Consider the following 5200-nt stretch of genomic DNA (forward strand, 5'->3'; position numbering starts at 1 on the left):
CAGTGCACTTGCTGGTTAGTTGTATCGAAGTTGTGAACCATGGTATTGGCACTATGTTCTTGGCGCCATTGCCAGGGAAAGAAAGAGCCATGAATTTTACATCATTAAAGTGTAATCACGATTACGCGTACCAAGTTGCTCACGTTGCCAAGGATTGTTCGAGCCTGGACATCACAATTTCGTGCACCAAAGGACCAGCTCTTGCTGTGGCTAGGAAGGGTCTTCCAAGGATGATGGATTCATCCTCTTCCTTCCCAGTGTCTAGGATTATGAAATCAGCAGGGATGTAAAGGCCTTCAACCTTTACTAACACGTCCTCTACTTGTCCATAAGCCTGTTTTATTGAGTTGTCTGCCATCTCTAATGAGATTCTGGCAGCTTGCACCTCAAAGATTCCCAGTTTCTCCATTACAGAGAGGGACATGAGGTTTATCCCTGATCCAAGGTCACGTAGAGCCTTCTCAAAGGTCATGGTGCCTATGGTACAAGGTATTAAGAACTTTCCAGGATCCTGTTTCTTCTGAGGCAATCTCAGTTGATCCAGATCACTCAGTTCATTGGTGAGCAAGGGAGGTTCATCTTCCCAAGTCTCATTACCAAATAATTTGGCATTCAGCTTCATGATAGCACCAAGGTATTTGGCAATTTGCTCTTCAGTAACATCTTCATTCTCTTCAGAAGAAGAATACTCATCAAAGCTCATGAATGGCATAAGGAGGTTCAATAGAATCTCTATGGTCTCATGATGAGTCTTAGATTCCTTTGGTTCCTCAGAGGAAAACTCCTTATTGATCACTGGACGTCCCAGGAGGTCTTCCTCACTAGGATTCACGTCCTCCTCCTCTCTTGTGGGTTCGGCCATGATGTTCAATTCAATGGCCTTGCACTCTCCTTTTCGATTTTCTTTTGTATTGCTTGGGAGAGTACTAGGAGGGATTTCAGTGATCCTTTTACTTAGCTGACCCACTTGTGCTTCCAAATTTCTAATGGAGGACCTTGTTTCATTCATGAAACTTAGAGTGGCCTTAGATACATCAGAGACTATATTTGCCAAGCTAGATGGATTCTGCTCAGAACTCTCTGTCTTTTGCTGAGTGGATGATGGAAAAGGCTTGCTATTGTTAAACCTGTTTCTTCTACCATTAGTAAAGCCTTGTTGAGGCTTTTGTTGATCCTTCCATGAGAGATTTGGGTGATTTCTCCATGAGGGATTATAGGTGTTTCCATATGGTTCACCCATGTAATTCACCTCTGCTATTGCAGGGTTCTCAGGATCATAAACTTCTTCTTTAGAAGATGCCTCTTGAGTACTGTTGGATGCAACTTGCATTCCATTCAGACTCTGAGAAATCATATTGACTTTCTGAGTCAATATTTTGTTCTGAGCCAATATGGCATTCAGAGTATCAATTTCAAGAACTCCCTTCTTCATAAGCGTCCCATTATTCACAGGATTCCTTTCAGAAGTGTACATGAACTGGTTATTAGCAACCATGTCAATGAGTTCTTGAGCTTCTGCAGGCGTTTTCTTAAGGTGAATGGATCCACCTGTAGAATGGTCCAATGACATCTTTGATAACTCAGACAGACCATCATAGAATATATCCAGAATGGTCCATTCTGAAAGCATGTTAGAAGGACACTTTTTGGTCAGTTGCTTGTACCTCTCCCAAGCTTCATAGAGGGATTCTCCTTCTTTCTGTCTGAAGGTTTGAACATCCACTCTAAGCTTACTAAGCTTTTGAGGAGGGAAGAACTTGGCTAAGAAAGTCGTGACCAGCTTATGCCAAGAGTTCAGGCTATCCTTAGGTTGAGAGTCCAACCATACTCTAGCTCTGTCTCTTACAGCAAATGGGAAAAGCATAAGCCTGTAGACCTCGGGATCAACTCCATTGGTCTTAACAGTATCACAGATCTGCAAAAATTCAGTTAAGAACTGAAAAGGATCTTCAGATGGAAGTCCATGAAACTTGCAGTTCTGCTGCATCAGAGAAACTAATTGAGGTTTCAGCTCAAAGTTGTTTGCTCCAATGGCAGGAATTGAGATGCTTCTTCCATGTAAATTGGAATTAGGTGCAGTGAAGTCACCAAGTATCCTCCTTGCATTATTGTTGTTAGGTGCGTCTGCCATCTCCTTTTCTTGTTCGAAAATTTCAGTAAGGTTGTCTCTGGATTGTTGTATTTTAGCTTTTCTTAGTTTCCTCTTCAGAGTCCTTTCAGGTTCTGGATCAGCTTCAACAAGAATGCCCTTTTCCTTGTTCCTTCTCATATGAAAGAGAAGAGAACAAGAAAAGAAGAGGAATCCTCTATGTTACAGTAAAGAGGTTCCTTATTGTTAGTAGAAGAAGAAAGGGAATAAGAGTGAAGAAGAATGGATAATCCAAACACAAGGGTGAGGATAGGAGCAGAGATATGAGATGAAGAGAAGTGTTAGTAAGTAATTAAATAAATAGAAGAAGATGAGAGAGAGAAGTTTTCGAAAATAATTTTTGAAAAAGAGTTGATGATTTTCAAAAATTAAAGGGGAAATAAAATTAAAATTAAAATTTGAAACAATTAATTAATTAAAAAGAATTTTTGAAAAAGAGGGAGGTATTTTTGAAAATTAGAGAGGGAAGAGTAGTTAGGTGGTTTTGAAAAAGATAAGAAACAAACAAAAAGTCAATTAGTTAGTTGAAAAAGATTTGAAGATCAATTTTGAAAAGATAAGAAGATAAGAAGTTAGAAAAGATATTTTAAAATCAAATTTTTGAAAAAGATGATTAAAAAGATATGATAGAAAGATATGATTAAAATTAGTTTTGAAAAAGATTTGAATTTTAAAATCAAAATTAATGACTTGACTCACAAGTAATTACAAGACATGATTCTAGAACTTAAAGTTTGAATCTTTCTTAACAAGAAAGTAACAAATTTGAAATTTTTGAATCAAAACATTAATTGTTGATAATATTTTCAAAAATTATGAGATAAAATTAAGAAAAAATGAAAAGATTTGATTTTTGAAAAAGATAGAATTTTCAAATTGAAAATTTGATTTGACTCATAAGAAACAACTAGATTTTAAAAATTTTTGAAAAAATCAACTCAAATTTTCGAATTTTATGAGTAAAAAAGGGGAAGATATTTTTTTTTTTGATTTTTGAATTTTCAATGATGAAAGAGAAAAATATCAAAAAGACTCAATGCATGAAAACTTTGGATCAAAACATGTGATGCATGCAAGAACACTATGAATATCAAGATGAACACCAAGAACACTTTGAAGATCATGATAAACATCAAGAACATATTTTTGAAAAATTTTTTATGCAAAGAAAACATGCAAGACACCAAACTTAGAAATTTGCAAACTTCAGACACTAACAAATTGAAAATGCATATGAAAAATAAGAAAAGACACAAAACAAGAAAATATGAAGATCAAACAAGAAGACTTACCAAGAACAACTTGAAGATCATGAAGAACACTATGAATGCATGAATTTTCAAAAATTTTTATAAAAATAAAAGTATGCAATTGACACCAAACTTAAAAATTGACTCAAGACTCAAACAAACAACATAAAATATTTTTAATTTTTATGATTTTATTAATTTTTTTGTATATTTTTTTTCGAAAACATATAGGAAAAAGGAAGTAATGAATTCAAAGTCCTCAATCAAGATTCCAGGAATCATACCGGGTTAGTCTAAAGCTTGATGGCCAGCCAAACTTCAGCATACCATTTGGAAACTTTAGAATTCGTTCTTAAAAATTTTAAAATAATTTTCGAAAACAAAAGGAAAATTTTTTTTTTGAAAGATTTTTGAAGAAATTTTTTTTTGAAAATAAAACAAAAAGAAAATTACCTAATCTGAGCAACAAGATGAACCGTCAGTTGTCCAAACTCGAACAATCCCTGGCAACGGCGCCAAAAACTTGGTGCACGAAATTGTGATCTCAGGCAACGGCGCCAAAAACTCAGTACGCATGTCTTAATAAATCATTTTTCATTCACAACTTCGATACAACTAACCAGCAAGTGCACTGGGTCGTCCAAGTAATAAAACTTTACGTGAGTAAGGGTCGATCCCACGAAGATTGTTGGTATGAAGCAAGCTATGGTCATCTTGTAAATCTCAGTCAGGCGGATATCAAATGGTTATGGAGTTTTCAAATAATAATAATAAATAAACAGAAAATAAAGATAGAAATACTTATGTAAATCATTGGTGAGAATTTTAGATAAGCATATAGAGATGCTTTCGTTCCTCTGAACCTCTACTTTCCTGCTGTCTTCATCCAATCATTCCTACTTCTTTCCATGGCAAGCTTTCTGTAAGGCATCACTGTTGTCAATGGCTACATCCCATCCTCTCTGTGAAAAAGGTCCAAATGCTCTGTCATGGCACGGCTAATCATCTGGAGGTTCTCGATCATACTGGAATAGGATTCACCCTCCTTTTGCGTCTGTCACTACGCCCAGTACTCGCGAGTTTGAAGTTCGTCACAGCCATCCCTTCCCAGATCCTACTCAGAATACCACAGACAAGGTTTAGACTTTCTGGATCTCAGGAATGGCCATGTATGGGTTCTAACTTATACCACGAAGATTCTAATATCTCAGACTTGGTCCTCTGTATTAGATATCTAAGAGATACTCATTCTAGCTTGTTTGCATGTAGAACGGAAGTGTTTGTCAGGCACGCGTTCATAAGTGAGAATGATGACGAGCGTCACATAATCATCACATTCATCATGTTCTTGGGTGCGAATGGATATCTTAGAAGCAGAATAAGTTGAATTGAATAGAAAAACAGTAGTACTTTGCATTAAATCATGAGGAACAGTAGAGCTCCACACCTTAATCTATGGAGTGCAGAAACTCTACCCTTGAAAATACATAAGTGATGAAGGTTCAGGCATGGCCGAATGGCCAGCCCCCAATGTGATCAATATGATCCAAAGATAAACTAAAAATCATATATATTATGATAAATACAATAGTAAAAAGTTCTATTTATACTAAACTAGCTACTAGGGTTTACAGAAGTAAGTAATTGATGCATAAATCCACTTTCGGGCCCACTTGGTGTGTGCTTGGGCTGAGCTTGAAGTTTACACGTGCAGAGGCTTCTTTTAGAGTTGAACGCCAAGTTGTAACGTGTTTTTGGCGTTCAACTCTGGTTCGTGACGTGTTTCTGGCGTTTAACTCCA

The 5200-nt window shown here is 36.3% G+C and overlaps 1 non-coding gene across 1 annotated transcript; it reads left to right on the forward strand.

Annotated features, from left to right (window-relative positions):
- The first annotated feature begins 1624 nt into the window (after positions 1-1624).
- Positions 1625-1732, forward strand: LOC112745643 (small nucleolar RNA R71). Its single transcript, XR_003173560.1, has one exon. It is a non-coding gene; the product is annotated as a small nucleolar RNA R71 (small nucleolar RNA).
- Positions 1733-5200: the final 3468 nt, after the last annotated feature.

This window comes from Arachis hypogaea, chromosome 14 (assembly GCF_003086295.3).
Source record: "Arachis hypogaea cultivar Tifrunner chromosome 14, arahy.Tifrunner.gnm2.J5K5, whole genome shotgun sequence".
Classification (NCBI taxonomy): Eukaryota; Viridiplantae; Streptophyta; class Magnoliopsida; order Fabales; family Fabaceae; genus Arachis; species Arachis hypogaea.